Source organism: Pongo pygmaeus, chromosome 6, assembly GCF_028885625.2.
Source record: "Pongo pygmaeus isolate AG05252 chromosome 6, NHGRI_mPonPyg2-v2.0_pri, whole genome shotgun sequence".
NCBI lineage: Eukaryota > Metazoa > Chordata > Mammalia > Primates > Hominidae > Pongo > Pongo pygmaeus.
This window is the reverse complement of record NC_072379.2, coordinates 136247183-136271435: the sequence shown is the minus strand read 5'-3', so window position 1 is coordinate 136271435 and position 24253 is coordinate 136247183. Positions and strand designations below refer to the sequence as shown.

General features: G+C 37.0%; 1 protein-coding gene and 1 non-coding gene across 3 annotated transcripts in view; one reads left to right on the top strand and one right to left on the bottom strand.

The window, feature by feature from the left end:
- The window catches only part of PTN (pleiotrophin), a 114524-nt gene that overhangs the window by 40966 nt on the left and 49305 nt on the right, over window positions 1-24253 (top strand). The gene's annotated exons all lie outside the window — the stretch shown is intronic.
- On the bottom strand, window positions 13859-13934 carry LOC129041815 (small nucleolar RNA SNORD81). The gene has a single exon (XR_008503951.1). It is a non-coding gene; the product is annotated as a small nucleolar RNA SNORD81 (small nucleolar RNA).

Here is a 24253-nt window from a genome sequence, read left to right as displayed (position 1 = left end):
TGCCTTTGGGTTGCACGTGGTCACTTAGGGCCCTCTCTTTCCTGCATTCTCCCCATATCAGTCTTTCCCTATAGTCCTGCTTTAGTTTCTTATGCAACTCTATTCCCCACATTGCCTATTTTATTTTTCACTCTGACACATATTGCAAATTGTTTAGGAGACTCTAGTTATGTATGGATGTTGTTAGCAGAAGCTACGTTGTACTAAATACCGTACTATACTCTTTATACGTTTTATCTCTGGAACCTAGGCCTGACTTCTTTGTAATTACCCAAACTATCCTTTAAGAGGCTGTTTGGACAGCATTAAGAATGGGGAATGAATGAGAATTCAGCTTAAGGTAGAGGTGGAAGGATGAAAACATAAAAGAGCTCATCCCCAATAAGATGGCAAGAATAGGTCAAATGAACTTTGCACCATATTCAGAATGAGATTTTGAAAATGGAAACTTCAGCTGGGCAAGGTAATACTCAGAAATTGGAGTTAATGATTCTTTGGGGCTGAAGCAGGGTGGAGTCAGGGGAAAATCAAAGCTCTGTGAAGAGAATTTGAGACATAGAGAAGATATGCCTTTGTGTTGTTACTAGGGGAGTTTGTTCTGCAAACCCCTATATTGTTTGGGAGACCCGCTGTGCTGAGTAGTCTGCCAGTTCCAAGCACCTCTTTGTCTCTGCTATCAAATTAGCTAATACCTGCTCATGTCTTCCAGGTTTGGCAGGCTTTACTGTGTCTGAAAACCTCCCTAACCCACCCCTGCCTCCCAAGGAAGAGTTAGGTTCTTGATCCTGTCTCTTTCCGTGATGCCCCAATATCCTCTCTGTTACTGTCAGCTTGTTTGTCAGTTTCTTCCACCAGGATGTGATCTTTGAGGGCAGGTACTGCACTGTGTTTTGCTCTGTCTCTGGTCCCTAGCACCTGGGCTGATACCTACAAAGCACTTGATAAATATCCATAAGAATGAATGCATGAAGAACTAAGAGAAAATTAAATTCATTTGAAATAGCTGATGAATTTTCATGCTTCTCAAATTATGCTGCTAGAATCAACGACCTGTGCCTTAGGCCCTAAGGCCACTCTGATGGTCACAAAATTCTGAGTCAAATGGGGTAAAAGATATAAAAATGTTTAAGTTGTGAATTTTAATGTAATACCAATGTTCTATCCATCTACCTGTTCATCTATTTATCATCTGTCTACCCACCGAGAAAGAAAGATTAGTGTTGTAAAGAGAGAAGTGACATTGCTCCCATGGCAGGCAGCCACTTCATCTTGGGCTTTTCTTCCTCATGGGCTTAGCCCAAAGACTTGGGATGAAAGCCTATAGGCTTTCCATGAAAGAATTTTAAACCTAGACCCAATGATGGGGACTTTTGAGTATTTGGCATGTATGAGGATTTGGATCTTCCCTGGCCTTTTAAATGAGTAATGCCTCTTACCTGGGGGCTACCATGATTCTAGGGTCAGGACAGGGTCTCTGGCAAAAGAGTCAGATCTTAATTCTTTAGGGCTGATTCTCAAGCACAGAACAAAAACCAGGAGTGTACAATCAGAAAAGACAAAGATGTTTGTCTCTTTCACAAGGGCAGGCATAGGGGTGAGGAGTCAGGAAACGGTCTCTCTTGAAGGTTAAAGCTTGTACATTTGATGGAAGTGTGTCTTTCATATCAGAGCATGGTTTTTAGCACTTTCTGCCTCCTCTTTGGAAATAACTGCCCCTCAAATTTGGTGGTGTCATGAGGAAGTCTTCTTTTTATTGTGCACTGTGCCATTAAATGGTCTCAGAGGGGCATACCATGGGGACCCTATGGGGAGTAGTGCAGCACAGCGTACTTCAAGCCCTAGCTCTGTTCCTTATGAACCTGGCCTAATGATTGGATCTTTCTAAAACTCAGTTTCCCCGTTTGTAAAATGGGGACTAACAGTCATCCCCTAATGGAGTTATAGTAAAATTAACTGAGATACAAGCATATAAAACATTTAGTATTATGCCTAGAGCCAAAAAGAATAACCACCACCATCGACAACAACAAAATCCAATTAATGTTAGCTATGATAGTTGAGAGTTTTGTTGTAGTTAGACAACATTCATTTTAGGCACCGGATGCCTAAATGATGTGACCTCAGGAACTACCAAAGGCTGGAGGTAGGGCTAGGCATATTAGTGATGAACAGTATTCTGGCTGTGAATACGATGTGCCCATGGAAACGTAGCATGGGTCCATAGAGGAAGTGTGTAGGAATGCTGAGTGCAATTTTTCATTAAACCCCAGGGGTAACGAATATTTTCTTTGCTATCGGTACTTAATAAAACACTCTTTAGAGTGTTCAGTTGCTTCCAATTACTCCAAAGCTCACCAAGTCTTACCTGGAACTGATTCTCACAATGAGTCTAGCCCCGGCTTGGTGCTATTAACCAGGCCTAAAGCCATGTAATTTCTCCGAATCCCTGGCTATATTATTGATCTTGCTCCATTTCTTTGCTCGCAAGCTGAATTTTGGATAAGAAACCAAAACAGTTACTTTTTTTGAAATTCCTGGCAGGAAACCCTAACCCCTGCAGAGAGGTGATGCCAAGAGCAAAGGGAGTTGACAGAGTTGGATGCTTCCTGCTATTTTGGGCAGGAAGGCAGGAAATAGTCCTGCTTTACAATAATTATAGGCAACAGAGCTAGGAATAAAGTAGAGCCTCTATGGAAACAATCTGTTCTCAATACGGTGTGCTGAGCCACCAAGAGTGTGCACAGAATTTTGACCAGATCTCACTGTGTCTCAGTGACTAGCCACCCAGTGCCCATGCATTTTTTAACATGAATTATAAGAGGTTTATAACTCTTTAGTTATTTTTATGTTAAAACCTGTGGAAGGATCAGAAAATCTGCAAAAAAATAAATTTCCACATTAGAGAAGCTACTATACTAAATAGCTTGGAGTCATTTTTTCTGTTTAATATTTAATCAGAAACTCAGTAAACTTTTGGACAGTTTCAGGTCAATATTTGGCTAAGTTAAAAGAAAAAGAAAATCTAAAGCATATTTACTGAACAAATGAATACAGAGTTGAGGATTAGTTCAATCAAAATTTAATCAAAATTTGGATTAACACAAACCTCAGGACTGTCAAAAATTCAAGATTAGAAACAATAATGTTTTTATACTTAAGAATCCTTACAGGCTCTTAAAGTTGCATGTGGATCTATGTTTTATCAATTCTTGTTCCTTAATCCTTGACCCAGGTACTTTATGTTGGAACTCAGTAGGACAGCTTCTGGTCCCTGTTCTTGCAGAGTGAGCTATTTCTGACACGTGAACAATAAGAGATAGATGTGGAACAAGCTTGTGACAGGGTTAGTGGGTGCAGACAGTAAATGACACCTGGGAACATTCCCCATTCCTGCCCACCATGGGAAAGCTTCTAGCCCCTTGGATATCCCCTTGATCTAACTTATCAGCTCTTCTAGATATCTTCTATTTGCACCTCCAGCTCTACTCTCCTACCACCTTTATTCTGCTCTATCAGGAGGCTGACCTTCATGGAAAAATCAATAGATTCGTTTGCCGTCTGCCTTCTGCTTGCTTTGGCCAATAGAGGAACTGTCGGGAATTCAAAGTGTTGGATAAGAATGCGCTTGGGCTATTTATTTCTCTCCCTCATTGCCTGTTTTGTTGTTATTGTTGTGAGTATTTACAGGTTGTTCCTCAGGCTGCTCTCTCCTTCTCTCTGTAGATTCTGACAATGACCCCTTCTAGTTTCCACCTCAGATCTAAAGGTGGTAAATCTTTTTCTGTTGCTCATCTCAGTATGTTCCAACATCTCTCCTTGGTGTTCCTTAACTCAGCTCATGCAATTTTAAATAATGCGTTCATGAAATTATCCTCAATGCATCCACTTGAGTATGCCATCTGCCTCTTGCTGGGACTCTTCTTCCAGTGCTGCTATGTAAAACTTCCATTCTGTTTAGACAGGTTTACTCACAGTGTCTTAGATATCCACAGTGGCTTCGCCACCTCCACATATGTAATGGCCTATACCCCTTTATCCCACAGACCATACCCAAACCAAATTTAACTATGCTTATGTGAGCAAAATGATGGTACAGATTTTTTGGAGAAAAAAAGATCATGTACTATTTTATAACATGTCTTATTTTTAAAAGTATTTTAGTCAACATTATTTTATCTGTCCATATCTTATGCAAGCTTGTTTGGGCAAAGTCTGTTTCTTTCCATTTTATGAATTTCCCTGTGGCATCAACCTCTTTGCCACGCACACTGGAAAATGTATTTGCTGATTTAAATTAGCTCTGATTTGGAATACTTTTTGAATCTTTTGTGCATTCAAGTAAGCATAAAATAGCTCCACTTTCCACACTATAACAAACTTCCCAGACAACTACAAGCATAACCTATATCTACATAGGACTTCTTAGGCCATCCAATCTGCTTCGATTTGGGGGGTTTGGTGGAGAGCCAGGAATGTTAGGATCAGCTCCGATCCTCAGAAAAATAATGGAGCCTCTGTGTTTCACTAGTGTGCAATTATGGACTAAGTGGTGTGGTGCCTGGTATTGCTAAGCCAGAAATTATACAGAGTCCCCTCTGTTTCAACAAGCTTCAACTTATGCAGTGTGAAATCAGAGTTCTACTCTCCACCCCCTGCCACCACAGAAATCCCCAAACAATTGGCCACAATATAAATAGGGTGAGGGTTTTATTTTTATTCAGTTGTTTTTTAATAGAGCCTAGAAGGGAATATTCATTGGAATGGCAGATAATATCAAAGTGATCTCCTGGCATCTGGCAATTGGTAGAGATGTGAGCTCCAAAACCAAGTTGTCTCTACTCTTTCTCCTGCCTTCACTCTTGTTTCCCATTCCCTTAACTCTCTTCTTCCTTTGTCAACCTTTCTATTTATACATTAGTGTTTTAATATGTCTACCTGAATTTTTCTTGGTTTTGGAATTTCTCCAGGAGTATGGTATTTTGATCTTTTACCTCTCACAGTTTTTCTTGATTGCTTACAGAAGTATTTATTATCATGATTATTATAAATGATGATAATGGCAATATGGTTTACAGCTTATCAGATAATTTCACATACGTTTATCTCACTTGCTACAATTCTACCTGAAATAGAGGACAGATTCTTTTAATACTTAAAGAGATGGAGATTCAGCAAGATCTGATGATTTGCTTTGGAATTTTCATTAAGTAAGTGAGAAAGAACTCTGAGACCAAAGGAATGAAATTTTCCAATTAAACTCTACTGCCTCTCTGAGGCATCATGCTACCCAGGCTTTTGAATCTTGTTCACTAATCAGTCAAGGTACTAGTGACCCTTCAAGTGACCCTTCTTTTCTGCTTCATTTCAAGCAGAAAAAGAGGTGGGAGCAGGGGCTGAGGCAGCTGACACTTCCCTAGCTAGGTTCAAGTTTCTTCATCCGTTTGCTCCAGAGCTTTCCGGAGGGCAAAGCTCCATTTAACATACTTATTGGCACTGGTGAAGTGGAAAAAATTAGTATATGAAGTACTGGCCAATACAAATATAATGTGAGCCACATACGTAATCTTAATTTTTTTAAAACCACGTGAAAAAAAGGAAAAATAAACAGATGAAATTAATTCTAACAATTTATTTTATTTTATCCAATATATACAAAATATTTTTTGCCATCTAACTCAATATAAACTTGTGAATGATATACTTTATATTCATTTTTTTCATACTGCTTTTGAAATTCAATGTGTATTTTACACTTACACCATGTCTCCATTCGGACTAGCCACATTTTAAGTATTCACCAGTCACATGGGACTAGTGCCTATTTCATTTAAAAATGAGGCTCTAGAACAGACGAGAAATTTCATCTTGGCCAGGCAGCAATTGGTAAGGTACTCCTAGCTCACATCCCTGTCCTCGATATTTCAGCAGAGCTACAATGGTGTCTGCCTTGAGAATATCAGATATATAATCAATATCAGATATATAATCAAAAGATTCATATGAAAGTCCAAGCAATAAAAAAAGAATACTTTGAATAATATCTACTATACTTCAAGCTCCACAAAGGCCAGGACTGAGCCTGTGTTACTCATTGTTCTACGTGTAATGACTGATTGAATGAATAAGTATGTTTGAGATATTTTTACATTTTTTTCTGTTCATAGAATCTCTAAAATCTGATGTGTACTTCACACTTATAGTACATTTCCAGTCTGACTACTTACATTTCATGGGCTTAATAGCCACAAGTGGCTAGTGACTACTGTGTTAGACAGGAGAGATCTAGATTGTTGGGATACAAGATTGACTCTGTCATCAACATAAGTCACCAGATGGGTGACCCAGGGCAAGTTATTTTATTTCTTTTTTATTGTTTGCCAAACTCTCTGAAAGCATGAGTTCCAACTTAAAATTCTGTTAGCCACTTTATATAAAAAAAGAAAAACAAAACAGCAGTGATATCTGACGCCCATACCTAATCCCACACCCACTTAAAACAGCCATCTTTATTACTATTTCAAATAATTTGGCTAATAGAAATGGCATACATCTTCATTTGCCTTCTACGTATTTCTCCAAATGTACAAATACACATGCCACAAGGATACGTAGTTAGAAGTACTGAGGGGAGTTCAAGACACAATATATACTGGGCTTTTCAGTAACTGCAAGTTGGCCTGTTTTCTGGTGGCTGAGGTGGATGGCAGAGAAACTTGCTAACAGGCCAGACTCTCTTGGTGGGGCATGAGATGGCCTGGTAGGGAGTAGGTGATTCTAATTTGGCTTTTGACTAGATACTTGACTGCCAAGCAAAGCAGACAGAGTCTAAATTTTAAAAGGAAACTTAAATGTCAGGACCAAGGCTATTGTCCATCATGATGCAAATTGTGCTCTGCACAAGGCTGCCCAAGCCAGAGAGAGAGTCGGGAGAACTTCTCTGTATGATGCCCAGTGTACTCCTGTGTGGGCTTGTGTTCACCTGGAGGAAGAGGTGCCTTCTGAAATTTTGTTCAAGGGCACTTCATGGGCCATCACCAGCCCTACTAAGGACCTAAGCAGACTGTATTCAACACCCGAGCTATGGCTAGAATGAAGAACTCCCCATCCAGCTAAGCTGCAAAAAATAACAACAACAATAATAAAAAGAAATCAGCTTGCAACTAAGGTCTAAAATATAGAAGCCTTTATATATCTAAATTTTTCCTAAATGAGTATTATTCCTTTCTAGGAAGTAAAATAAAAGGGGAAAAAGACGGTGAAACTCTGTAAATACGTGTATAAGAACAGACTCAAGATACACTTGTAATACTCCGTCAACATTTTTTGCTTGCACGATATATCAAAACTTTTTTTCCTTCAATTTTAAATAATTCCATTTAAAAAGAGAGGTCATAGCACAGACAGTCTTTAGGGCAGTGGAACGTCTCTGTATGATGCTATAATGGTGGATACATTCTACATTTGTCCAAATCCATAGAATGTGCGACACCAAGAATGAACCCTAATGTAAATATGGACTTTGAGTGATGATGTGTCAACGAAAGTTCATTAATTATAACATATGTACCACTCTGGTGGGAGATGCTGATCATGGGGGAGGTTATGCATGTGCGGCGGCAGGGAGTATACAGGAAATCTCTATTTCCCACTCTGTTTTGCAGTGAACCTAAAACTGTGCTAGAAATAAAGTCTATTTTTAAAAAAAGTAAAGTCAGGACATGAGTTTGCCATCTTTATGATGCTGAGTATGGTAGAATCATCCACAGCTTCACATTCCAAGATAAAATATTTCTGTCTTCCTCAGCACCCTGCACAAGTAACTCCACTCTAATTACTAGCATTTCAAGTATGCTAGCCCAGAAACTTTGTCAATTGTATGAGGAATAACTTTTAAAGGTATTCAGGGGTGTTTGCTTTTTAAATTCTTCCTCAGTATAGTTATACTGCTTGGGAGGTGGAAGGATGGCTGCCCCCATATGTACACACACTAGCTTCAATCACCTGTGTCTCATCCCTTCAGTCAGGAAGTAGGAGCTAGTTTCACTCCATCTATTTATGGATTCTACCTTTTCTCTTTCATCTCTCAGCTTCACTGTTGAGCAGTTTTAGGCCTAAGCCAATTCAGGTGTTCAGCTCCATCACAAGACCCAACTTATGGTAACCAATTTAGAAGACCAGGAGTGGTTTGAGTAAAGGAAAGCCTTGTGGCTTGTTACATTTTGATAAGAATGCAAAATGGTAAGTGTCATGAGATGGCAACTATGTAAAAATGAATGAATATGCATGTGGGTAAAGGATAGAAGGTAATTAGAAATTAAAACAATTCTGATAGGGTGTTAGGACTAAAGATTCAGTTATTTTCTTTTTCAAGTTTCTAAAATACTGTGTTATTTCACATTTCGATTACTTTTTTTCCTTTCGGAAAATGACCCCACCAACATGGCAAAACTCACCCGCCCACTTGACCCTAAATGGAATACAGTCAGCCCTCCCTTTCTGTGCGTTCCACGTGGGTGAATTTCAGCCAACCCTGAATTGAAAATATTCAGGAGAGAAAAACAGACGGTTGCATCTGTACTGAACATGTACAGTCTTTTGTTCTTGTCATTATTCCCTGAACAATACAGTATAGCAGCCATTTACATGGCGTTCACATTGTATGAGGCATTTGTATTAGTCTGTTCTCATGCTGCTAATAAAGACTTACCTGAGACTGGGTAATTTATAAAGGAAAGAGGTTTAATGGACTCACAGTTCCACATGGCTGGAGAGGCCTCACAATTATGGCAGAAGATGAAGGAAGAGCAAAGGGACGTCTTACGTGGTGGCAGGCAGGAGGGCGTATGCAGGGGAACTCTCCTTTATAAAACTATCAGATCTCATGAGACTTATTCACTACCGTGAGAACAGCACAGGAAAAACCCTCCCCCAAGATTCACTTACCTCCCACCAGGTCCCTCCCATAACATGGGAATTACTACAATTCAAGGTGAGATTTGTGTGGGGACACAGGGCCAAATCCTATCAGTATTATAAATAATCTAGAAATGATTAAAGTATGCAGACGATGTGTGTGGGTTATATGCAAATACTATACTGGTTTATATCAGGGACTTGAACATTCATGGATTTTGGTTTCCACGGGGCTCCTGGAACCAATCCCCCACCAATAACAAGGTATGGCCATAGTTTACATCAGTGGCAATGAACATAAAGTAGCAAAATTCATGTGCATTTTTATTGGTTCAGGGCAGGCAAAGACTGACGGTTTCTCATACTTTATCAGAATCCTAGTTTTATTCTGCAGACACAAGGGAACACAGAGACTGAATGCCATTGGGTTACTAGAGGAGGATGCCAAAGGATCTAATTCTAATAAAGGTGAGGGGTTGAAACCCTAGCCAAGTTACATCTACTTCTCAAGTATGTCGAAAGAACCCACAGTCATTCTAATTTCACTGCCTCTGGCTAGAAATTTATGTTTCAGCAATTCAGATGGGACACTCAATTCAGAGTATGGCATTTTCATAGTATATGAAGCGCTTACGTCAGAGGACATAAGTGTTGCCTCAGGCTCACTTGGGTACTCTGAGTGTCTGACCACATCTGGGATGTCATTGGGGACGTCAACTGGCACTTGATACTCAAGTCAATACTGGTGGTCAAGGACAATGAGAGACCCATAGGCAGTGGTCACTAAAGCTGTAGATGCCCAGCCTGTGAGGTACAGGTGCCCAGCTGCCTTCATGTGAACAAAGAGAGATTTGATGAAGATGTGAGCCCTGCTCTACATTTAATTCTCAACTTTCATAAAGACTTTTGGATATTTAATAATATCAATCTCATAGAAGGAGAGAGCAGAATAGTGTTTACTGGAAGCAGAAAAGGGTAGGGGGAAGAAAGAGATAGCCAAAGGTAGGCTAAGAAATACAAAATACAGCTAGATAGGAGGAATAAGTTTGAGTGTTCTATAGCACTATAGGGTAACTATAATTAGCAATTTATTGTATATTTTCAAATAGCTAGAAGAGTGGATTTTAAATGTTCCCAACATAAAGAAATGAAAAATAAGGTAATAAATATGCTAATTACCCTGATTTGATAATTTGTTGTATACATGTATACAAATATCACATTGTACCTGATGGATATGTACAGTTATATGTCTATAGTAATAATAATAAAAGCAAAAAAGAAAAAAAAATTATAATGTTGCTTTGAGACAACTAGACTGATGTACAGTTTCAATCAAATTATTTTGTGAAATGAAAATGACTTTAGTGCCATTTTTTCTGACAATAAATATGTAGTATAAAATATAGCATTTATAAAATGTATAAAATTTTGAAAAGTATTTTTAAATGCCCCACATTCCACAAATAACTTCTTTCAAAAAATGGGCATATTGCATGTGTGTGTGTGTGAATGTGTGTCTATACATATGTACTTTTTTTAAACAAAATGGGTTTGTAATATACAGACAGAATCAACAACTTCTTATGGGAATAAATATATATCACAATTTTTGTGCAAAACTATTAGTCATATTTTATAGATGTATTTAATGAATCCCATATTGGTTACTGACAATTTTTCATCATTCAGCTTCAATCATTTTGAAACCATAGTTCAAACTTTTACAAAACCAGTTTGAATATTGCTTAAAAAATATCTTTAAAATGTTCCACATTGTGTGATGAAGAGAAACGTTTGATGTGGGGTAAAAAACACTTATTTCAAGTAAAAATATATGTTATTTTTAATTTTTTTGAAATTGGAAGAGAATAGGAAAGCGGAACATAACCCCATGTTTTGCTGAAACATTTTAAGTCAGCCCTGAAAATAAAATGTGGTTTTGAGGGAAGTCAAAAGCCCTTGAATGTCATCTACTGGCCACCCCAGCTCACCTCTAAATTCTTGAAGTTGGTTTTGAGTCAGTCACATGTTCTGTGTATTTATTTCTTGCACTATAAGAAGAGATAATAATAATAATTTGTCTACTCTACTTGGTTATAGTAAGGTCTAGGTGATACAATGAATGTGGTAATACATTGGACACTCAAAAGCATTACTTACATATTATTAATATAACCATTATTTATTTATAATTCCATATGATCAGATGATCAGAGGAATTTGATGAACCTACTACTATTGATATTTTCTTGCAAATGTGTTTGCAGGAAATTTATCATATTTTTTACAGATAAAGCAAGCTCATTTTCAAGTTAACCAGAAGACCCATTAAAGTCTTAATCACAGGTTAACCCTTGTTTCCTAAAAGTATTTAGAACACCATTTGTTTTTATTGCAATATGATGTGGTTTGGCTGTGTCCCCACCAAAATCTCATCTTGAATTCCCACATGTTGTGGGAGGGACCTGGTGGGAGGTAATTGAATCATGGGGGCAGGTCTTCCCCATGCTGTTCTCATGATAGTGAATAAGCCTCAAGAGATCTGACAGTTTTAAAAGGGGGAGTTTCCCTGTAGGAGCTCTCTCTTTTTGGCTGCTGCCGTCCATGTAGGACGTGATTTGCTCCTCCTTGTCTTCCACCATGATGATGAGGATTCCCCAGCCATGTGGAACTGTAAGTCCAATTAAACCTCTTTGTTTTGTAAATTGCCTGGTCTCCAGTATGTCTTTATCAGCAGCATGAAAATAGACTAATACACCATATAACAAATTGCTATAAATGTAATGACTTAAAACAATTCTTATGATTAACTCACAGTTATGTAAATCAGAAGTTCAGGTATGATGTGATTGAGTTCTCTGATTAGGGTCTTGAAACTGAAATCAAGATGGTGGTTGAACTGTGCTTCTTTCTGGAAATTTTGCAGAACAGCAAACTTACAAGCTGATTCAGATCATCAGCCATGTTTAGTTTGCTGCAGTTGCAAGAATGAAGTCCCTCTTTCCTTGCCGTCAGCTGTGGGCCACTTAGCTCATAGAGACCATCCTTGCCACGTGATCCTTCCATCTCAAAGCCAGCAGAATTTCCTTGGGCCAGCTCCCTCTCGCAGTTGAAATTTCTGAGTTTCTCTGTCTCTGACCGCAAGACTCAGATTTAATGGCCTCATGTAATTAGGTCAGGGCCACCTAGATAATATCCCTATTTTAAGGTTGACTGATTTGGAACCTTAATGTCATCTGTGAAATCCCTTTACAGCAACACTTGGATTCGTGGTTGCTCGATCGATAAGCGAAGTCGTGTGTTCTTGGGAGTATCTTTTAATTCTGCCTAACACACACCTGAAAGCCAAAGTTCTCTTCCAATGATTCACAGGACTGCTCTTTCCCTTTGATAAAAAAGAAACCCTCCAGTGTAAAAGTCATTTGAAAGATAAAGTGCTAGGGTGCTGAGAGATCACATTTCAATACCAAGGCTCTAATTTCATGACAATAGCTATCTTCCCTTCTTTTATTAATCTTGAGAATATGTTTAGAAGTCAAATATACCACGTTTGAATCTTGCTTTTACCACTTCTCCTGAGTTGAGTGACATGCTGAACCTGTTTGATTCTCTTTTCCATCTGTAAATGGTAATAATACTACCTACTTTGCAAGGTGATTGCGACTATTAAATAAGACTATGTGTGCATATAAACACATCTTACCATAGCACCTGCATATAAGTGCAAAATAAGTAGTAATCTTAACATTATTTCAGTGGGGAGGTTTATATTATTATCCAGTGTGGAGGCTTTTGTTATTATCTGATTTGAAATATTCTCCTGGTGTTTTAAAATTAAATCCACCGTCCAGCAGAAGGTATGATTTTGCCCCTGTTGTACTTTTACTGAAAATCTTTTCCCCTAATAATATCATTATTAATGAATACGTTATGTATAACTTTAGTTTTCTTGAGGAATAATAGGTCGAAAGTTTTCAAACTTCAAATAAAAGGCTTCTTCCCCCCAAATAAATGTTATTTTCCATCTCTACACTTGATCTTAGCCAAAAGACTGAGAAGCAATTTTTTTTCCATCTCTATGCAAATATTTATTCTTTGATTGTAAGGTCCCAATGCTAAATTTAAAAAACACGTTTAGCTTTAGATAAAATTCAGTAACTACATCTGATGATAAAAATCTGTGCTGTTTTCATTGGAGGCTCCTGGAATGTGGTCAGATATCCTTTAAAGCATAAACAATAATTACAAATTGCATTTAACATATTAGGAAACTGGGTGGGCAAGGTGTGTTTCATGTCTCCGGAGAACTGAGGGACAAAATTGAGATGAAAACCAGGCAGAGCTCCTGAGTTACTCTCATTATTTTACCAAATGTTTGGCCAGGAAAATGAGGCAGTATAACCAATTCAGAACTTTGTTGCATCATAAAATTTTTGAAAGCCAATATATCCAAACAATTAACTCATCTGAGCAAATTATTCAGGGCAACAGCTTGTTTATTAAACAATTCATTTATTAAGACTCACTTTAAGACCTTCACCTCACTAAACTATTATAATGTGAACTTTGCTGAATCCTAATCAGTTCCCTGCTTTGAAAGATTCAACTTATACCACTTGAGACCTGACCCCACAGCCCTGGAAATATCCTATTTTACCTATTCCTTCTGAGACACTAAGATGTAGTCAAGATTATCCTCTTTGCTGCTGTGGTAGGTTTAATAAAATTAGCTTTGCTTAGTCAATAGATTTTTCTGGTTGGTTTTCTAGGGGAACTCAACTGTTGAAAGTAATTATCATATATGTCTTTTATGATCTGGAAAAAACATTATTAAAGAAAATAAGTCATCTAATAGCGCCCCCCCGGCTTCAGAATGAACTGTACTATAGACATTTTGGAGCACATACAATGTAAGCCCTTTTTTTTCTTTATTCTTTCTTGACACAATATCAGATCTTTTATTGTCATCAAGTAATCAGAGAGAGAGTTCAAACTGAGGTGAGATCATCATGTATTTGTAAGACTTTTATATGGAACATTTTGTCATGTTGAATATAGGCACTGTTACACGTTCATGAAAACCTTCAAGTTTTTAGTCTAGGTTCTTTATGGATGAGGGTCGTATAGTATATTTTATATGTCCACAGAATCTTGTATATAACAGAACTAAACAAATTCTGGTTGTTGGATTAGGAGTTTAGGGACCAATTTAAGGTCACTCCCTTTTTAAAATTCTCTGAAAAAAAAAAAGCATATTTTGTCTTACTTATTTCACATCCTGGGTGACCCTAAGCAGAAAGGAACTCCATGTCATACCAACAATAGCTGACAAGCTTTAAATATACATAGTGATCAGGTTTGGGCCACTTAAATTACTTTTTACAAGTCCTCTGGAAATAGAAGTTATTTGAAAGCAGCACTATAAGTAGAGGTTAGCAACTACTTTCATAAATTGTGCATGTGAAATGCCAAAGGAGGCAGCAGAAACTTTTTACTAACCAAACAGCAAATATTACATCATTTGGGGGAACAAGCCTCGTTTATTCAATGTGCTGCTTTGTAAACATAGCACAGAGATTTCAATCTATGAAATGGGATAGCTGATGATTACTTTCATGAAGCACGAATGAGAGTTTTTACATAATAAATAGAATAATTAGGACTCAAATCAAGTTAAGTTCTTATCTGGCTTTGGTATTAACTATCTGTGTGGTTGGGAGTAAGTTATGCAATCTATTAAATCTTCAATTTTATAGTCCATTAACTGCAAATTAACAATGCCTGCCATGTTTATCTCACAGTGATTTTGTAGAATTGAGCAAGATAGAATCATAGCAGTTGGGGGCTGAAAAGTAGTTAAGGCTTATTTAGTCCAACTAAGTATGGAAACATGCTTTGAAGAAGAAAGTTTAGTACCATATATATGGTAACTTCTGATTTTTAACTCATTCTGAAACTATTCTTCCAAATATTTATGTATTTTCCCAGTCGAGGTGCTTATCTCTACATTTGCATCACTCAGCCTGGTACCTGGTATTTATTATGCATTCACACTATAAATTTGTTCAGTCTAAATGAATAATTAAGTAAAAAGGAAATTATTTATCTTCGATGGATAGACTGGCTCACTTTTCTCCTGTTTTACTCTTATGTGTGTTAATTTGGTTTACATATACATAAGTTGGATATGATGTTCTTATTCTACCCCTCTGGGTTATTATGATAATTGAGGTGAAAATAGGAATTGATCATAAGAAAGATCTCTTACTGGAAGCTGGTAACATGAGTTGCTATCGAGATTTTCTAAAAGTGTAATGAAACAGTAGACCAGAGGGAGCAAGTAACCATGAATAGTGGGGTTTCTTTAGAGAGCTAAGGGTTCATGCCTTTATGTACTAATTTTTTAACTATCAAACCTTGCAGGTATAGTCTTATAAAACGTATTGCAATACTTTCCCCTATTGCCTTATAAATGCCTTATAATGCCTTATAAATATACCTCAATGACTTTATCTATCTTAATATCAATATTGTGAAGTCTGTGGGTGCTTCTATTAGGGTAAACTGAGTTATTGGGAGTTATTTGACTCCACCCTAAATGACTCTAAACTAGGTGCATATGAGTTTTAAAAAATAATTTCCTCATGTTTTCTTTTATTTTGATTGGATACCAATATACTTGGCTGTAGCATTTATTTTCCTTCCTTCTATTTCCTATGTATGTGAAAACCAGATAACCAAGACTGTAGAATATACATAAAATTCAAAAGATAATGATTGATATTCTAAGAGTATCAGCCACATGCTATTGTTTCATTGGGTTTGGCTGGTCAGTCTTTTAAAATGCATTCACTTATTCACCATTTGCCATGTGCCTAGGCACTTTACTGGATATAGGACACATATTTCTAGATACACGCAGTTGCTGGATTTACACTCCAGTTAAACAAAGATGTTATTATATGGTCTAAAGGAAATACTGTGATCTAGGTTAGCAACTACTTTATTTTTATTTTTATTTTTGAGATGGAGTCTCACTCTGTTGCCTAGGCTGGAGTGCAATCGTGCCATCTCGGTTCACTGCAACCTCCACCTCCCAGGTTAAAGTGATTCTCCTGCCTCAGCCTCTTGAGTAGCTGGGACTACAGGCACACGCCACCATGTCTGGCTAATTTTTGTATTTTTAGTAGAGACGGGGTTTTACCATGTTGGCCAGGCTGGTCTCGAACTCCTAACCTCAGGTGATCCGCCCACCTTGGCCTCTCAAAGTGCTGGGATTACAGGCGTGGTCTACCGCGCCTGGCTTAGGTTAGCAACTACTTTAAATTCAGTTAAAATTTGCAACTGCAAGGTAATAGTCTCTAATCTATTTGAGTGTTAGTTCCTGCTTCATAGTCACATCAGATACATTATATTATAATTAGAGTTAATTCTGTATCCTATTATCTATGTATGAGTTGCTAGGAATTCAACCTCATTTCTCACTGAGAAAAATTAAGTGAAATTTAGTGTATAGAATCCAGCTCAATATAAGGAAGAACTTTCTACCAATTTGAGCTTCTCAAAAATGGAATGTACTGATTTGCTCATTAGCTTTGCTTTTTTATGTATACTTATCATTTATATATATATATTAAACTTGTAGTCAGGTAATACCGTCAGTGTATCCTATGAACCAATGTGAAACAAGTTACTTTCTAATATTTATTTAAGTTTTTGACTTAAATGTATTCAAATGCAGGATTTTAAAGTTATTCTTAGATGTTAATTTATTTCAAGTCAGTATTTACTTCATTGAGAATATAGTTAATATTGATTCTCTCACCAATGTAATTCCACATTTATTCCAATTTTATGTTCCTGCTTGAACTAGAATCCTTTTGATGTTTTTATTCTAATTATTAAGTGAAGGAGGGAATCTTCTATCAATTTCTTGTAGCCACCTCTCCAAGTTGACTTCTCCAGAATGTAGTCATCTAACAGTGTATGTACCTCATAATATTATTGCCTAACGAAAACACCATTATCTTAGTGGTATATTTTCAGGGTATTTGTCAAATAATTTCCTGAAACCAAGATACTCTATGGCAATAACATCACTATTATTAACCACTTTCTCACAGAACTAAATGAGGTTTATTTGGCATGATCAAACCATTTTGATCTTTTAGTTACTCTTTGATAAATTTCCATGGTAGTTTTAGCTTTTAGGCTAATTATTTCTGAGAAGGAGAGAGGTCAGTGAGCGGGAGCATTTGATGCTTCCAGGGAAAGAAAGTTAAAAAAAAGAAAGAAAAATAAAAGACCTCTTCCTTTTTGACATGGTAACTGTGCAGAACTTCAGAAGACCGGGAAGGGTCTTCCTGAAGGGACAGGAAGCAATCGATTCGTACATACCATTATAAAATCTGATGCTCGGCCGGGCGCGGTGGCTCACGCTTGTAATCCCAGCACTTTGGGAGGCCGAGGCAGGCGGATCACGAAGTTGGGAGATCGAGACCACGGTGAAACCCTGTCTCTACTAAAAAATACAAAAAATTAGCCGGGTGTGTTGGCGGGCTCCTGTAGTCTCAGCTACTCGGAGAGGTTGAGGCAGGAGAATGGCGTGAACCTGGGAGGCGGAGCTTGCAGTGAGCCGAGATCGCGCCACTGCACTCCAGCCTGTGCGACAGAGACTCTGTCTCAAAAAAAAAAAAAAAAAAAAAAAAAATCTGATGCTCATTTTCACATTCATTTATCAACACTGCATGCATTAAATCATTAGGTAGAAGGAGATTGAGTAGGACTATGTGTATGAGGGAGGAGGATGGTGAAAATGAGGTCCAAATGACCATGTTAGAAGAAAAGAAAAGTGGGCTTTTAGAGGATACAGTGAGTGATCAGAATCACCGTGCCTGATTTTAGCATTTCTAATTTCTAATAAGTCACCTTTCTTTCTTTCTTTTGGCATATTTTTTAGTAGCAAATCTTACACCATTGCGAAAAGTATGGTGAAGAATGCAAATAATGTAGCAGAGTGGATGAGGATGGGTATCCTTATCAAACTATAAGGCCACTTGAAGTTTTAAACTAACCTCATGTAATGTTCTAGTTTCGGAAGATGTCACTAGGTCTCTAATGAAATAAGTTTGCCAGGCTTCTAACAAGATTTTTCTCTTTCCCAAAGCAACACTCTGAATAATCAATGAAGCCTTTCCTTGATTTCTTTTCTCGTTTTTTTTCTTTTTTTCAGTTCTTCTTTATTTTTTTAGTCAATGAGCTCAGCCCTAAATGAAAGCTGGAGTTGTATGAACTGAATCGGCTGGAAATAGTAGCTGAAAGGCGTGCAAATCAAAGCTGGCAAGTTCAGCTCTTCCGTTCTTGAAGGAGTAGCTAACTTCAATCCAAATGGCTTCCTGGGCAATTGTTCGATTATTCTAGGGTTTTGTTCCTCGTATGGAACCAGGCATTAATAACCTATTTTTTGCCAGCTAAACGAAGAAAATACACATCTCATCTTTACCTTGCTGTGCCTTAGTACCCATGTGGACACTTCCTAGCAGTGTGGGAACTGTGTGGGATGGGATTTTACATCATTTGTGGAGTGGAGGTGGGAGTGGAGGGGGTAGCCTTCAGGCTCTTTGATATTTCCTGCTCCACTCTAGTCTAGCACACGACCTAAATTACAGACAGCGGAGAAACTAGGAGCTCTGGAAATCAAGTAGCCTCATCCTCATTCACTTTGGTACCTATGCTAAGGGCCAGGACTTCTAATATTTTTGTGGGAGATACATATGTCTCCATACACACACATACAAACCTACATTTTCTGGAGTAGAAATTATTTGCAATTTTGCTTTTGGAAATTATTTGCCTCCAATTAATTTATTTTTAGATCATCACTAAGTATTTTGAAAAATCCTTGCAAAGAGAGAAAATCTAATCTAAAGATGACTTTTAAATATAGCAAACTTTCTGATTGTTAAATGTCATACTTTATTAATGTGATGCTTTGTTGTGTACCCATTTTTAATCACATTATTAATTCAACTGTTGGTATTTTCTTGTTTTAGTTACATCATTTTTTTTCTTTATATCTCAAATATTTTTAATGGCCTCCAAAAAGCCTAAGGGGCTGGCTGCTCTGACTATCATGGCTGATGGACATGATGAGGGAGCAAGTTCCTGACTCTCTGTTCTGCTTCTCTGCTACTGCTTGTACACCTACCTCCTCATTTTCTAGTTCAGAATAATAATCAGTCTTCTATTTAAAAATAATAAATTAAAGTCATCTATTTGTATAAGATTATGCTACAATATTAAAAACTCTCTGGATATATCGTATATACACATTAGCTAAGAAACAGGACCTTACTGTCATGGTATGCATTTCATTCTGTTGAGGTTTTACATAGCTCATACTTTTGTAAGAATACATAGCTTCTCTAAAAACAAAAGTGATAGCTCTCTTCTACCACGCAGTTAATGTTATGACAGGCAGAAAATTAAATACAGACTTTCTGAATGTTGTAATCACTGATATTTTCTATTCACATGAGCTTCTAGAACATTTAAAGCCAAATGTAGAGTAAGTCATTATAAATAGATTTGAGTACACACAGGTTTTATGTTTTGACCTTACTGTTTAATTTTGTGATTGAGAGCACAGGTGTAGTTTGGTGTTAAGCAGGCCTGAGTTCAAACCCTGTTTATAACACTTTGTAATCTTAGGCAAGTTACTTAAATTCTCTAACTCACATTTTCCTCACCTGTAAAACTGAAATAATATTGTTACTTTCTAAAGTTATTGTGAAAATAAAAGATATAAAGCTCTTAGCACAGGCAAAGTCTTTCATACATATTGGTTATTAAATGTTCCTATTCTTATTTCCCTTGGTCTTTATTTATTTATTTTTTTACTTTTAAATTGTTCTAGAGTGCATATATATCTTTAAAAGTGTCTTAAACACTTATTTGAAGAAGTTGGGCCATAAATAAATTAAATAAGTCATCAAGCAACTAATTACCAAACATTGAATTTTTTTATTCTTAAAGAAATTGTGGTTTAGAAGAGTTTCTCAAACTTTCATGTGCAGAAATAAGAGTTCAGCTGGGGATCTTAATCTCATCAAAATGGAAATTCTCATTCAAAAGTGCTGGAGTAAGGCTTGAGAGTCTGCATTTCTAACAAGCACCTGGGTGAGGCCCACACTACTGGCCCTGAGAGTAGCCTTGCACAGCAAGAGGTTCTGAAGAGAGGTGTAGATATCATCCTTAGAGCTTTATAAAAGCACACAGTAGCTGATTTTGTTCCTTGAGCTCCTTGAATCATAAATGAAAGCAATGAGATGGTCTCTTATTTCTTACTCTTTTATGAGTAAAAGCTTTATCACTTTAACCAAAATCTGAAACAATCACATAGGATTCTATTTCTAAGTTTCTTTTGAGTGATACCAGCCCCCTTAGTTGGCACTTGGTTTCTTGACATTGGACAGTCTTTTCCTTTATGTTCTATGAGCTCTTGAAGACTTTCATTAGGTCACGTGGCATATTTATTAGGCTGTTCTAACATAACTTGGCTGAATAACACAGGCTATCCAGTAGTCAAGAAATAGTCTCTAAACCAATGTTATCTTAAATGAATGATTATTTCTGAACGGCTATATGATATTTTAACTTCACAATTTCATTAAAACTCCTCTCATTAAGGTTATTAGTGACTTTTTATTGCTAATCCCTAGGGATCACCTCTCTGAAGAATTTGGCCTTGGTCTTCATTCTTATTTTTTTGAAAATTTCCTTTTTTTTTTTGAGACAAAGCCATGCTCTGTTGCCCAGGCTGGAGTGCAGTGGCACGATCTCAGCTCACTGCAGCCTCTGCCTCCCAAGTTTAACTGATTCTTGGGCCTCAGCCTCCCAAGTAGCTGGGATTACAGGCGCGTGCCACCACACTCAGCAATTTTTTTTTTTTTTTTTTTTTGTATTTTTAGTAGAGACAGGGTTTTGCCATGTTGGTCAGGCTGGTCTTGAGCTCCTGGCCTCAAGTGATCCACCTGCCTCGGCCTCCCAAATTGCTGGGATTACAGGCATGAGCCACCACGCACAGCCCCAGTTTGCATGGTTTCTGTTTGCTCTCTTTGCTTGTGTCTTATTTCTCCTCTGGCTGCTACCCCTAAGTCCCCTAATTCACTTATATAACTAAAATTCTCGCCTCTTGCTTACTTCTTCAGTCCTTACTCTATGTCTTCTTATTCGGTAGTCTCCTTGGGCAATACTAAATCCTCCTACTTACTCAAATATATTTTAACAATGCTTTAATTTCTATCTCCAGACTAGAGCTCTCTTCCAGAGCCATATCTACCAACTATTTCAACCCAGATGTCCTACTGGCATCTTAAATTAAATGTATCCAAACAGAACTTTACTACCTTTCCTTAACTTTACTTACTTATGTAAGCCATAATTATTACTATTAAAAGTAGGGAGAGTAAAAGAACGTAAGTAATTAGATTTTCTAAGAATTAAATCACATTTAACATATGTCAGATGCTTAGACTATTTTCCTTAGTATAGCTCATAGCATGCATTACTTAGGGAGCCGTTTATGAACCCATATTCTGTATGTTGACAATTTATCTCTGGATTGAGGATCAGAAATCTGGGAGATATCCTAGATTTCTCCTTTCATCAAATATTCAATTAATTTGATAAGTCCAATAAGTTTATCTCCTAAAAAATTTAACTTATTTTCTTCTCAGCAACTTTTTTCAAAGTCACAGTTTAAGTCTGTAATGTTTGACCTGTACTATGTCAAGTGGCCCTCTGTCAGCCCCTCTGGCTTTAGCCTCATCAACCTCCAGTCACTCTGCTTATTGCCTGCTGAGTGTTCTTTCAGAAATTCACATCTAATAGTGGCCTTTCTTTGTTCAAAATTCTTCATGGATCCATATTTCTTAAAATATAGCGTCACTAAATTTTTTACGTAACCCTTGTATATGACAAGCAAGAAACATAAGCTTAGTCTTTTCTACCTCTATAGCTTATTTCTTATTTCCAATTTTTCTCATGGATGCTCCAGCAATATTTAACTAATTGTTGACGTCTGAAATAGATCACACTTACTCAAATCTACATCTTTTCCTGAAGGTCCTTCCTCTTCTAACTTAATCTGCTATATTAGACTAAACTCAAAATTATGCTCCTCTGGAAGCTTTTCTTAAATTCTATGAACATACTTGGGTAATTATTAAATTCCAATGTGAAAGAAAATTTAATACAGCAGTTTTCTAATTTTAGTGAATCTTAATTTCATCAGGAAATAGTATTGAGTTTGATCAAATATTTTTCCTCTGACTGATTAGATGACCATGCGGTTTTTCTCCATTATTTCAGTATTGTATTAAAGTGGTAAAATACATGGACATTCAATTGTTAAATCAACCTTGCATCCTAGAGTAAACATCACTAGCTATGATTTATTAGCTTTAGGTTTGTATTTGTTGGACTTGGTTTAGTAATATTTTTAAAAGATTTTAATGTTTATGTTTATTAGGATATTGGTATATAATTTCTTGTAATATGTTTTCAGGTTTTGGTAACAGGTCAGGTTCATTCATACTGACTTTTTTCTACTCATGTGAATTTCTCAGTTTGTTTTTAAACTTCAGGTTATGATTCTGGATTGATCTGTTTATTTTATTATTATTATTGTTATTGTTTTGAGATGGAGTCTCACTTTGTCACCCAGGCTGGAGTGCAATGGTGTGATCTCAGCTCAATGCAACCTCTGCCTCCCAGGTTCAAGCAATTCTCCTGCTTCTGCCTCCCGAGTAGCTGGGATTACAGGTGTGCGCCACCATGCCCGGCTAAGTTCTTGTAATTTTAGTAGAGATGGGGTGTCACCATGTTGGCTAGGTTGGTTTCAAGCTCCGACCTCAAGTGATCCACCTGCTTTGGCCTCCCAAAGTGCTGGGATTACAGTTGTGAGCCACCCTGCCCGGCCAAGTTAATCCTTGTATTTTGAAAGTTTGTTGTTTGCAAATCCATTCGGTATTGTTATGTTTTTCAGATCAATATAAACCTCTCTAATTATAAAATAACCCTCTTTATTTTGTAAATTCTATTTTGAAGTCGAAATTGACTAATACTGTTAGAGCCACACCATCTTTCTCATGACTATTTCTGTGAAATAACTTCTCCCATCCTTTCAGATTCAACCTTTTAGAAAATATATATATTTAAAATAGATCTCTTCTAGATAGCATACAATTGGGTCTTGCTTGTTTATCTAATTTGACAATCTTGCTTTCTGATTAGTAGTCATTTTTTAAAAAATGAATTTGTGTTTAATATTTTAGTTTAGATCATGCAACATGCTACTGCATCTATCTATCTGTCTGTCTATTTATCTATCTATCTATCTATCTATCTATCTATCTATCTATCTATCTAGATACATATTTTTTGCCTGGGCATGGTGGCTTATGCTTGCAATCCAAGCACTTTGGGAGGCTTAGCCAGAAGGATCACTTGAACCCAGGAATTTGAGACCAGCTTCAGCAGCATAGTGGTACCTTATCTATATGAAAAATAGAAAAATTAGCCAAGTGTGGTGACATGTGCCTGTAGTCCCAGCTACTTGAGAGGCTGAGGTGGGAGGATTGTTTGAACCTGGAAGGTTAAGGCTGCAGTGAGCCATGATTGTGCCACTGCACTCCATCCTGGGTGGCAGAGTGAGACCTTGTCTCAAAAAAATTTTTTTTCTTGCTTGGGATAACATTGTTTGACTATACTACAATTTATTCATCAATTTACCTGTTGATAGACATTTTGGTTATTACCATTTTTGGCTATTACAAATAAAGCAAGCTGCTATAAACATTTGTGTATGCCTTAGTGCAGACCTAAGTTTTCATTTTTCATGGGAAAAGTGGCTGGGTTGTATGATAGCTGTATTTTAATATCCTTAAGGAAAATCTAAAATGTGTTCAATAGTGGTTGCAATGATTTTATGGTCCTACCAGTAAAGTATGAGAGTTAAAGTTCCACATTTTTGCCAACACTTGGTTTGGTCAGTCTGTAAATTTTGGTTAGTTGAGTGGGCTCCATAGTGGTGTCATATTGAAGAGTTTTCCTAATAGTGCTGGGCATCTTTTCATGTGCTCATTTGCCATCTGTGTATCTTCTTTGATAAAGTGTCCAGTTTTTTTGCCCATAGTCTTTATTAAGTGTTCTTATGACTATTGAGTTGTAAATATTCTTTATGTGTTATAGATAAAATTCATTTGACAGATACATATTTTGTAAACATATAGTTGTGTAATTTATATATGTGTACTCACCTTGAATCCTGTAACCC